Below are 13366 nucleotides of genomic sequence, written 5' to 3' on the forward strand. Positions count from 1 at the left end.
ACCTGGTTTTCTTTGCATAGTGATATAGCATCAGCCTAGGGATTTCTTCCCATCAACTCCATTCCCTGCTACCACTGCTCCTACAGACCTCTCATCTCACAAGAGCTGACCAGGAACCACAGCCTTGTCACTTTGCAACTTTAAGAGCATACTGGTCACCAAACTCAGATTTAAATATGGTGACTCCCAATCTTTATGCTCCTTTTCTATCTCACAGTTGGAAAAAGTGTCTCTACTCAAGGAAACCCTCCGTCCTCATTCATAAGTCATTAATATATCTCAGTTTACCCATTACTATCTCCCTTAAGTTAAACTGTCCCTAAGCAACTGGAGGGGATTGTTCAAATAAATTGGGGCTATCTGCAATTGCTGGTTACTACCATCACATAAAGTGGGAGTCTGGTGGGAGAAAGAATTGTACCCTGCCAAATGCCCCCAGGTTGCATTTCATTGGAGAAATGGGGGGGGGGAGGGCATCTTTTTCCATATTTATCACTTTCTCCACTCCTATTAGGATAGCTAGGTGGCTCAGTGGATAGAGTGCTCTGCCTGGAGTCTCAGGATCATCTTTCTGAGTTCAAATCTAACTTCAGATACTTATGAGCTATGTGATCCTGGGCCAGTTGCTTAACCCTGTTTACCCCAGTTTCATCATCAGTAAAAGAAGGTGGTGGTGGCAAAAAACTGGAAAATGAGGGGTTGCCCTTCAATTGGGGAATGGCTGAACAAATTGTCGTATCTGCTGGTGATGGAATACTATTGTGCTGAAAGGAATAATGAACTGGAGGAATTCCATGTGAACTGGAATGACCTCTATAAACTGATGCAGAGTGAAAGGAACAGAACCAGGAGAACATTGTACACAGAGACCAATACACTGTGGCACAATCGAATGTAATGGACTTCTGTACTAGCAGCAATGCAATGATCCAGGACAATTCTGAGGGACCTGTGAGAAAGAACACTATCCACATCCAGAGAAAGAACTGTGGAAGTAGAAACACAGAAGAAAAACATATGATTGGCCTTAAAATGTAATGCCCAGAACTGGACAAAGGACTCCAGAGATAATGAGGGCAAAGTATCAGTGCAGAAGTTGAGTGGTAAAGATTATCTTTGGCCACCTCAGGCTCTCAATTTTGTGTTCTTTCTCCTCCTCCATGTCGCTCCCCACCCACCACCTTCAATACCTCATATTCTCTTCTGTCCCCTCATCAAAAACTGAGCTTGAGTAAGGATCTGATGCCCAGGTCCTGAAATAATTGGCTGCAACTTTTTCTCCCAAGGAATTTGTGTTTTTTTAAGGTGAAGAAAGGAATCTGTCCATCAGTAACAATCAACAGATCATCAAAGGCAAGAAACAGAGCTCCCAGTCCTGGCTTTTCCTTTAGCTCTCCTCTCTGGGTTTCCTTTCCTCATCTGTAAAATAAGGGAATTAAAGAGTCAGACAGAGAGACATAGAATCAGAGATAGAGACAGAGTCAGAGATAGTATCACAGATACTGTGAGAAACAGAGGCAAGGAGGCAGAAAGAGATAGGAAAACAATGAGAGAGAGAGAGAGACAGAGAGACAGAGACAGACAGAGAGAGAGAGAGAGAGAGAGAGAGAGAGAGAGAGAGAGAGAGAGACAGACAGACAGACAGACAGACAGACAGACAGACAGACAGAGACAGAGAGAGAGTGAGAGAGAGAGAGACAGAGACAGAGAGAGAGAGAGACAGACAGACAGACAGACAGACAGACAGACAGAGACAGAGAGAGAGAGAGAGAGACACAGAGAGAGAGAGCAGAAAGAGAGGAAAGACAGAGGGAGAGAAAAAAGATAGAAATGTGCAGAGACAGGCAGAGAGAGCTTTTATTAAATATAAATGCTATATACCCTGCTAAGCAATGGAGATACAAATGCAGGCAAACAAGACAGTCCCTACTTTCAGAAAAATTACATTCTAATAGAAAAAGAATGCACAGGAGCTAGAAAGAAGGAATGGGGAAGGGAGTTCCTGCAGACACAAGATGACTGGCAAAGAGGAGACATCCAGAGAGTGAGTGAAGGCTTAAGTGAGGTAAAGCACCTTAGTTGGTGTCTTTCCAAAAATAGTAGGACTAACAAGGGAGTTACCAACCAGGAAAGCAGGGCCCAGGTAAATAAGTGATGGAAAGGAGGAGGAAAAGTCCTGAGAATGGGTCTATTGATTGGATCCAATGATCTCAAATATCTTTTCCAGTTATCAGTAGCTCTATGAGTTATTGTGAGTCCAGCCAGTTGTGGAGAATACAAGGAAGTATATTGCAGGCTATCAGTGGGGTAGGGTTGGGGCAAGGGAGGAATATTGGGGAGGAGGATTTCAGGAATCCCTGAATAAGTGGTTCCAGTCAAGCTTTCCCTTCCCCAGAAATTATCTATGTTGGTAATGCCGTGCTCTGCTTACTCTTTTGGCCAGGCATAAAGAAGATATGACTCATCCAGGAAATTGGTCCTGGCCAAAGAAGATATGACTTCAAAAAGCTCAGAGGATATCTCATCTATTAAGATCAAGGGATTTATCCACCAGTCAAAAGGTTAAGAGAGAAAGTGTCAATAGGCCAAATGTCATTGCAACATCAGATCATTTTAAAACAGGGTTAGAGATCCCACAGCATTTTAAAGCTCCAGCTTGTTTTGTAATTCCTAAGTTCAGGGGTCAATAACTTGGAGATTTTCTATAGAAAGATGGCCAGAATATGCAACTGAATTATGTATTCAGTAGTAGGAATAGATCTATTAAAGGCAGATTACACTAGATTAACCTCATTTTTTTTTGACAAGGTAGATTCATAGGTCCTTAGGATGAGAAATTTATAACTGGAGGGGAAATTCAAGGTGATCTGCTTCTACCCTTTCCCCTTCATTTTATAAATGAAAAAAGTGAAGTCTGTGAAGATTGAGTGACCATCAAGAAGGTAGGTAATGGGAGAATAACTTAGAGATCTGCATGTGATTCTATACCATTTAATTTTTTTTCCAATGACTTGGATGAAGGTATGGATAATATTTATTAAATACCCAGAGGACAGAAATCTGAGAGGAATAACTAACCCATGGTGACAAAGTTCAGACCAAAAAAATCTTGATAGGCAAGAAGGTGAGCCAAGTCAAATAAAATATAACAGGGAAAGAAAACATTCTAAATTTGGGTTTGAAAGATCACCTTCACAAATTCAGGATAAAAGAGATGTGGCAGATAATATTTAATGGGGGGAAAAATTGAGTCATTTACTGGACTACAAAATCAATAGATATCAATAGTATGACATGGTAACCAAAAAACAAATCCTAATATGGACTGCATTAAAACATGTGTGGGGGTGATTTAGTGGATAGAGAGCCAGACCTGGAGACTGGAGGTCCTGAGTTCAAATTTGACCTCTTAGCTGTGTGACCCTGGAGAAGTCATTTAACCCCATTGCCTAGCCCTTTCCACTCTTCTGCCTTGGAGCCAATACAGCATTGATTGTAAGATAGAATTGGTAAGGAGTTGGTTTTTTTAAAAGACACATAGAGGATCCAAGCAGGTGTGTGTTGGAGACATGTTGTTTGGGATCTCGAGAGGCAATTATTAGAGTTTCAGGATAAGCATTTATTTTCATCTGAGAAATCAGCAAATGCTACCAATTTTGACTTGGTTTATTGGTTTGTTGATGTTTAGACTTGAGGAAACAATGGAGAATAATGTTGATTAAACTTAAAAGTGTGCTGTGTGTATGTGCCCCACTCTGGAGAGCCACTTGTTCCAGACATTTGCCAGCACACCTCTGGGTCCAGGATAAGGAAGTTAGCATTGCACTATACCCTGCTTTGGTCAGGCCACATCTGGATGATTGTGTTCAGTTCTGGCCACCATATTTTAAGAAAGATATATATGAGCTGAACTGTGTCCAGAAGAGCTAACCCAGCATGGTGAGAGGATTGCAATGCATGCCATATAATTTAGGTCAAAAGTCTGATGATATTATCCTGGAGAAGAGAAGATTTGGAGGAGACACAGCAACTATCTTCAAGCATTTGAATAGCTATCAAGGGCAAGAAGGACTAGATTTATTTTACTCAGCCCCAAAGGGAAGAACTCTGGGTAAAAGTTGCAGAGTGTCAGATTTAGGCTCAAGTAAGGACAAATATATTAATGATTTTCAAGTCATTTTCAGTTGTGTCTGATTCTTCATGCCCTCTCTTTGGGGGTTTTCTTGGTAGAGATGCTGGAGTGGTTTGCCATTACTTATTCCAGCTCATTTTACACATGAGGAAACTGAGGCAAATAGGGTTAAGCAACTTGCCTGGGTCACACAGTTTGGAATTATCTGAGGCTGGATTTGAACTTAGGTCTTCCTTACTCTGGGTCCAATGCTCCACCTAACTGCCCCTGCTAACAATTAGAGCTATCTAAAAGTGGAATAGGCTTCTGGGGGAGATTCTCCTTCACAGGAGGTCTTCAAGCAGTCTAGATAACCACTTAATGAGCATCCTGTAAATGGGACTCTTATACATGCATAGTTTGGACTACTAGATGGTCTTGAAGGTCCCTCCCAGAACTAAGATGCTGTGGTTCTGTGTGATGAGATTTGAGCCGCAGAGAAATGGGACTATTGTGTGACTACACATGATTAGTCTAGGCAATGATTGACAGAAAAGGAGGCCAAAAGACTTCAAACCAGTATGGTTGCGGATGGTTTCCCAGAGGTAGATGTAGGGCTGTCAAGTGATCACAAGATTAAATGTGAGAGTAAATGTAACAAATCACCCTGATTTTCCAAAGGTGCTGACTGAGGTGACTGAAGCCCTATTTTAAAATCAATCCTAAAAATAAACATAAAATAAACCTCTGCCCTACTTGGCTTCTCCCTCTGGCAGCCTCCTGAAAAACCAGCTGGTTCTGTGACTAAGGTCTAGATGTTCATGGAGGATAAATTTTCTGCCTCTCTGTCTTCAGCTGGTCAGTTCTCCAGAAAGATCTGGTCCTCGAGACACAAATCTTTTGTTGCCATCACCTTTCACTTGGATAATAAAATCCTTCTAGATCATCTTGGCTTGCCCTAGAAGGGTTTCAGTTTGGATACCAGAGGGAGATCAGTTTTTTAAAAGGATCACAATCAGAGGGGAACGCTTAATTCAAATAAATTAATCCCTAGTGATGGAATTTCATATATCAGCGGACCCAAATGGGAGAGAGAATGCTGAGTGGGGAGGTATTCTGTTTCCCCTTAAATCACCCCTCATAGGCAACCACTTACTTTACCAACACTTAAGGTGTATCGTCAATATTCACTATCATGTGGATTTTGTTTCTTCCTCTTCCTTTAATCACCTGCTTTCAGATCCTTTTGTTAGAGTCTCCACTAGAGAAGGAAGTGGGAACCTGATATTTGGTCAATAGTAAACTGCTTATAGGAAAAAGGAAGTTACTGATGCTTTTAGCAAAAATGAAATTGGTGTCCAACTAGCCCCTGAACTGGATATCTTTGAACTAGAAAAATCTTTCAAATTCCTTTAGACTCCAATTCTATTAGAACAAAAAATTATGAAAATGACTTTGCAAAGTTTCAATTTTTGAAGAAATCTAGACATTCAATTTGGAAAAGGAGATATTTGGGATTACTTGAGGAAAAGTTAAAGAAGAACAATTTGAACTGAATGGAGAAAATTGTCCAATTTGAAGGAAGATTCAATATGAAGGAAGAAAAGAATTGAGGAATAGGGATCAAAAGAGAATGAATCAAATAAAGAAAAAAGGAAGTAGTTGGCAAGGCAAAGCTAAAAGAAGATGAGCAAAATAAATTGGTAAGACAAGTTGGTAGAGTAAGCTGATAAGTAAAGCAAATTCTTGATATCAATAAAATGTTAGTAAAAGAAGGGTAGATATGAAGATGTTGGAACAAAGGAAAAGAAACTGAGTGTGGCTATCAAATTATTAAGAGATGATAAAAGATTGTAAACAGCAATACCCAGAACCAGTACCAAAAGAAGACCAAGAATCTCAGTAAGTATGGAGAGCTTGATAAATTTTGCAGTGATAATTTGAGTGTGGAATTTCTGTCAGAGCAAAGCAACTTCTATCTATAATCAAAGGGTATATTGATCTAACTCTTAGAAAATAAAGAAAAAGGGATTAAGAACATCTTCCCTGGTTCTGTATTTTCAAGGATAATAAAATATTCCTTTAAGCATGCATTCATACACATAGTAGCACTTCAATGGAAAAACAAATCTGGGAAGTGTCAGAAGAGAAGTGAACTTTGCAGAAGGTTGGAGAGTATAAGAATATCAGAAAAGAAAGGGATGGAAAAGGGCAACTATATACTTGAGACTAAAAAGCAAATTTGAAGCTGAAATTTGAAGAGAAGCAAGCTAAAAGTCATTAGGAGGAATCAGCTGCTTATCATACAAGAAATGATGACAGGTTAGGAATCATCTAGTAAGAGGAGAAAAAAAAAAAGTAGGAATGGTCTCTTCCTCCCACCATCTTTTCTCCTACCCACTGAGAAAGCAAGAACGCCTATTATAATTACCTCTGTATAATAGAGATTTATTTGCATATTTTATTTTCATTTCCAAATTCTCTTCCTCCCACCATATTCTCTCCTACCCACCGAGAAAGCAAGAACACCATGTTCCTCAGTGGGAGGAAGAGAATTTGGAAATGAAAATAAAATATGCAAATAAATTGATATGAGAAAAGAAATAGGTCATGTCAGATTGAATTTGTTTCTATTTTTTGACAAGTTTGTTAAACTAGTAGATGAAGGGAATGCTATAAATATAGTTTATTTAGATTTTAGTAAAGGCTTTGATAACATTTTCATGCTATTCTTTTGAGAAAGATGGAGAAATGAGGACTAGACAATAACACTGTTAGATTTAGAACTCAATAGACTCAAGAAGATATCATTCATAGTTCAATATCAGTTTGACAAGAGGGAGATCCCCAGGGATATATACATAGATCTATGATCTTTAATATTTTTACTTTCAGCATCTCTCAACACTCCAGAGTTTATTCCAAATCAGATTAATATGTAATTTGGAAATATTCTTTAAAAATACAATAGAACAGAGATAATATTAATATGTGTTTTTCTACAGTGGTACATGTAAAACCCAGTGGAATTGCTTGTCAGCTCAGAGAGAGGGGAGGGAAAACATGAATCATGGAACCATGGAAAAATATTCTAAATAAATAAATAAATAAATTTTACACATGATCTTAGCCAAAAGGCCGAGAAGCGATTAAATAAATAAATTTTAAAATGTGCTTTTCTAAGTCAATAGCCTGTAGCAATCCTTATATACAATTTAGTAGTCTCCATTTCTATTTCAGTTTGACTCCACTGCCAAATGCTCATCACATTTACAGATGACATAATGAAAGGAGCCAAAAGGGTCATGATGGCCTAGGTCTAATCCTGGGTTGAATCTAGGAAAATAAATTGATATTATCACATCAACATATCATAATCTTATTCTCATAATACATATGTCATTATTCATTTATCTTCTTAAAAATCAACTTTAGAAGTATAAAATAGGGGAGTCATGCAGTTAGAAAAAGATCAGGAATTTTTTTAATAGACTGAAAATTCAATAAGAGTCTACTGGGTAGTGTGGTAAATCAATTCAATCTTGGGATACATTAAGAAAAATATAACTAGGTGCTGCAATGGCTAGAGCACTGGGTATGGATTCAGGAAGACTCATCTTCCTGGGTTCAAATCGCCTCAGATATTTACTACCTATATGACCCTGGGCAAGTCATTTAATCCTGTTTCCCTCAATTTCCTTATCTGCAAAATAAATTGGAGAAGGAAATGAACAGCAAAAGCTTCCAGAAACAAGGGGGCTTTATTTCCCCTGAATTCTAATCTGGTTGTGCCATACCTGGATCATTGTATATGGCTCCAGGAACCACATTTTAGTAAGAATTTAGCAGAAGAATGTTCTGAAGGTGAATATCTGTTGAAAAACTGGGACTTTTCTAGCCTTTTGAAGAGAAGGTTCTGGGCAAACGTGATACCTATCTTAAATATTTGAAGGGCTGCCATAATTAAGAAGGGATGTTGGGAGGAAAGGGAAGGTACTCAGCATGAAAAGCATGATAGGAAAAAGCCAAAGGAGAGCATCCAGGTAGGCAATAAAGAGATGGCCAGCCAGAGGATCCTCCTTCCATGGAGATTCTAGGAGGAGCTCTCTCTTCCACAATCCAATAAAAGGGGCCCCAAAGAGCAGAGGGTAATAATGAGTTCCAGGAATGATGTGGTCTTGCAAACTGAAGAGTTTTCCCTAAAATTATCCCCAGCACTGAGAGGGACTCTGACCTCCACTTTCTATACACATCTTTCAAAAATCTAAGTCATTTAGTGAGTTACCAAGGAATGGAATTTGCTAAGTGGTATGAGCTACCTCTACTGAGATTGATTTCTCCCTCTCTAATGGTATTTAAACTAATAATAATTATGTTGATAATAATAACTCACATTTCTATATGGTACTATGTGCCATGCACTGAGTTGAGTGCTTTACAAATTTTCTTTTATTGGTCTTCACAATAATAGGTGCTATTCTTATCTACATTTTACAGCTGAGGAAACTGAGACAGACTGAAGACAAGCAAATTGCCCAAATTCTCTCAGCTAGTAATTGTTTGAGCTCAGGTCTTCCTGACTCCAGACCCAGTTCTCTATGCACTTTGTCATCTATCTACCTTTTAAGCAGAGGTTTTAGTGGAGATCTCTCTTCTTTTTTTTTTAATCTGCAATCTTTTATTTAATTAATTAATTTAGAATATTTTTCCATGGCTACATGATTCATGTTCTTTCTCTCCCCTCCCATAGCCAATGAGCAATTCCACTGGATTTTACATGTGTAAATAGATCAAGACCTATTTCTATGTTATTAATAATTGCATTAGGGTGATCACGTAGAGCAGTGGTTCCCAAACTTTTTTGGCCTACCGCCCCCTTTCCAGAAAAAATATTACTTAGCCCCCTGGAAATTATTTTTAAAAATTTTAATAGCAATTAATAGGAAAGATAAATTGCACCTGTGGCCATCAGTGCCCTCTTGGATCGCTGCAGCACCTACCAGGGGGTGGTAGCAACACTTTGGGAATCACTGGCTTAGAGTCTACATTCCCAATCATGTCCTCATCAACCCATGTGATCAAGCAGTTGTTTTTCTTCTGTGTTTTTACTCCTACAGTTCTTTCTCTGGATGTGGATATTGTTATTTCCCATAAATCCCTCAGAATTGTCCTGGGTCATTGCATTGCTGCTAGTACAGGAGTCCATTACATTTGATTTTACCACAGCGTATCAGTCTCTGTGTACAATCCTCTGGTTTGGCTCCTTTCACTCTGCATCAGTTCCTGGAGGTTGTTCCAGTTCACATGGAATTCCTCCAGTTTATTATTCCTTTCAGCACAGTAGTATTCCACCACCAACAGGGGGATCTCTTTTCAAATATGGATTGGCTCAAGATGGCGGCTGAAGTAATTTCCCACTCTAGAATTCTATGATTCTGTAATTTGAAAAGGAAAGGTACAGCTGGCATGCATTCATGACATGGGGCAATGATCTGATAGAAGAGAGATAGAAGGTGAAACTCTTAAACAAAGAACAGTGAATAAGCCAGTGTGACTGGAACGGAGAGTATATGGAGAGTAATGTGTAATCAGCTCACAAAGGTAAATTAGGGCTAAACTCTGAAGGGCTCCAGATGTCAACCAGAGGAATATAGTTGATTGGTGTCAATCTGAAAATTTCTTCCTCTGAGCTCCTGGTGAGATAATGGTGAACTCTATTGTGAAGACTGTTTTAGATTTTGGGGTGATACAGAAATCTGAGCTCTTAGCTCCTTGTAGTTAAAGCCCTAAACCATTTTCCTGAGAATGATGGCGTGGGGTAAAGGAATATGAGCACATTTTCATCAGATTCTGGGCCAGATTCCAAGAGGCCCAAAGAACTACAGGGGCCATGCAAATTCCAAGTTAGAAAATGTCGCACCTTATGGCTGTCAGGAATGACATTTTAGACTTATAAAACTAAGCACCTGCCCCATCCCAGGGCCCCTCAACATCTCCTCCTTCCCAGATCCTCAAGTTACTAAAGCTTTTTAATTCCACTATTTATTTGATCTATGGTTCCAGAAATAGACAAGAGGATAAGGGTAGAGATTTGGAACTGAGAGGATATGTGATTCTTTGGAAACAAATCCTCAGTTATAAATGTCTAACCCTAAAATATTAGTTTCCTGTTTCTAGTACATATGGGTACATCAGCTGCAAACATAGAGGTCTTGGGGGCATGGAGGCTCTTATAAGTGGCTTTGATCAAGTAGCCTTGAGGGAATTCATCCATATATTACCATAGGACCTTTTCATCAGTGACCCAAACCTTCTGTGTCCTTAAGGTCTTTTAAAGTACTTTCTCATGATCAGGCCAGTAAAGCTGTTTCTGGGTTTCTGGTCTCATGATGGTCCTAATCAGAAAGATTCAATTAAAGCAACTTCTTTCCTAAAGAAGAGTTAAAGAAAAGAGTGTAAAGAAAGCCACTTTGATTGGATATGAGGGAGTGCAAAGGGAAATAATGAATAATAAAACTGGAAATATAGTGTTGTCATCTTTTAGCTAAGTAACAGAAAATCATTTTTATTAAAATATTTAATTTCTCTTTTAAAAAAAGGTCCTAGAGAAAAACATTTCCTTGATCACATAGTTAGATGGGGATATGAACGGAAATGTAGACTCTAAACCAGTAATGGGCAACCTTTTGAGCTTGGTGTGTCAAAATTTGCCAAAAAACTGAGCATAACTCGGGTGGTGTGTCACTTTGAGAAAAAAACCATAATTTTGCAATATTTATAGTTTAAATGACAAAAATGTATAATTATAATATATAACTGTATTTAATAAACCAATAATAGGTAAATTAATATAGATAGAATTGTCATCTATAGTGCCCAGAGTGTCTACACTACACTACAGCAAATGTTTCATCCTCGGCATGCAGCCATGTGTCATCAAAAATGGCTATGCATGTCAATGCTGACACATGTCATAGGTTTACCATCACCACTCTAAACAATCATTCATTGCAAATATTAATAATATGGAAATAGATATTGACCAATGATACATGTAAAACCCAGTGGATTTGTTCATTGGCTATAGGAGGGAGGTTGGAGAAGGGGAGGGAAAGAACATGAATCATGTAACCATGGAAAAATATCCTTAATTAATTAATTAATTGAATTGTTTTTAAAAATGTCTGAGACACTATACAAATACTCCTTCAGAGGCTCAGATCCTGCCTTCCAAGATATCTTTTTCCAGCTTGACTAAACTGCTATGTGACCCTAGCTGAGTCATTTTCCCTCTCTGAGTTTCAGATTTCCCTTTCTAATTACAGAAATGGTATTCTGCCCCTTTTAAGATGACGTTGCAGGTTTCAGCTAATTTCTGTATACAGGGTGTGATGAAAATACAAATTACTCTAAAGGTCACAGGTGACTCTAAGAACATATTGACAGGCCTTGTTACATCTGCTAATTCTCTACTGAGGGTGGAGAAGGGAAAGTAAATATGCTCTGATTCACAATCAGCATCTGGGCAAGAGCTGATATCATTTGCTAAAGAAGATGAAATACTCAATTGAAGATAGAGAAGCTGGTTCTTGGTCATCTCCATGTTGTAATAGTCTTGGTTGGAGATGGGCAGATGAAAAACTGGTTGTGAAATCTTATCCAGAGCAGAATTTGTTTTGCCTGGTTAAGTAGGAACCATTCAGAGTCAGTATAACTAAAGGAGTCAAGGTAGAGGAGGAGGTAGAGATGACGGTCTTTGCTGGCTCCCAGGGGGATTGCTTTGAGAAAGGGGAACATCAGTGTTCTGGCATCCAGAAAGCTGCCTAGAGTCCTGGATACAGTGGGATTTGGCCCAGTTTGCCATAAGGGGATCATCCCAATTTAAGGGTAACCCATGGAATTTTTTTTATTATTTATTGTTCATTGCTTTATTTATTTTTATTTTTATTTATTTTTATTTAATTAATTAATTTAGAATAGTTTCCCATGGTTACATGATTCATGTTCTTTCCCTCCTCTCCTCTTTCCCCCCCTCCTGGAGCCCGGGAGCAGTTCTACTGTAACCCAGGGATGTTTTGGCCCATCAACCCCTTCCCAAAGTTTGCTCACTCTTGTAGCATCCTAGAGATCATGGGAATAGATTTTAAAGCTGGTGGAGGGATTATAGAGAATATCTAGCTTAATCCTTTCATTTTATAGATGAGGAAACGGAGATCTAGAAAGGTTAAGAAACTTGCCAAAAGTCGTAGAATTGAGATGGTGGCAGAAGTACACTAAAACCCAGATTTTCTGACTGTTGAGAGCTGTGGGATCCCTCTGGCAGATTATACCTCAAGTCTCCTGTCAAAGATCAGGTCACTCACTTGGGCTGGCCAAACTATCCTGAGCACAGCCTTGAGTCGGCTCAAATTCTCTAATTTTCCAAATTCTTGAAACCAAGGATAGCTCCTTCGCTTCATTTCAAAGAAGAGAAAATCATGGGAACTAGAATATTGGAGAACAGCTTCACGAATAAGGAAGGACTTGAGGTGGACCCTCATAGGGTTTAAATAGACACAAAGAAGGGCCCAATGGGGAATGAAATAAGCAAAAATACTATCCTCATATTTTTTTGAAATATTTGAAGTGTTGCGGCCAGGGGAACTGCATCCCCCAGCGTGCCCCAGGGGTCCCGCCTTACTTCCTGACATGGGATTGGTCTTGAATAGACCAATCCCGTGCTAGGGAGACCACGCCCCCTACTTCCAGGCACAGGATTGGTCTATATAAGGACCAATCTCACACCTAGCTTTGGATCAAACTTGATTCCAAGTTGAGAGAGGTAGTTAATTTCACGGGGTGGGGTGGGGACTCCAGATGCCTTTTCTTTAATAAAGTTTTAAAAAAGGATCAAAGGATAGAGCTTTTCCTTTTAGTGTCCTCAGTGTTAACACTCAGCTGGGTGACCCAGTAAATACAAGATTGACTGGCCCTAAAGTTAGGAACTCTGTGACCCTGAGTCAATTTCTCGGAGTTCCTGATTTCCCTTTCTAATTCAGGAAGGAATTCTCTGCTCCTTTTGAGACGATGTTACAAGTCAGCTAATTATATATATAAAATTAGCTGACTATATATACAGGGTGTGATGAAAATAGGAATGACTCTAAAAGCACTAGACCCTGACAATATATTGACAGGCTTTGTTACATTCTCTGTCTCAGTGTGGGGAGGGGGAAGTAAATGGGCTCTGATTCAGAATTAGCAACTGGGCAAGAG

The 13366-nt window shown here is 39.0% G+C and overlaps 1 pseudogene; it reads right to left on the reverse strand.

Moving 5' to 3' along the window:
* Nucleotides 1–7133: 7133 nt before the first annotated feature.
* Nucleotides 7134–7261, reverse strand: LOC123232845 (annotated as a pseudogene).
* Between the last annotated feature and the right edge of the window lie 6105 nt (nt 7262–13366).

Source organism: Gracilinanus agilis, chromosome 1 (assembly GCF_016433145.1).
Source record: "Gracilinanus agilis isolate LMUSP501 chromosome 1, AgileGrace, whole genome shotgun sequence".
Taxonomy (NCBI): Eukaryota; Metazoa; Chordata; class Mammalia; order Didelphimorphia; family Didelphidae; genus Gracilinanus; species Gracilinanus agilis.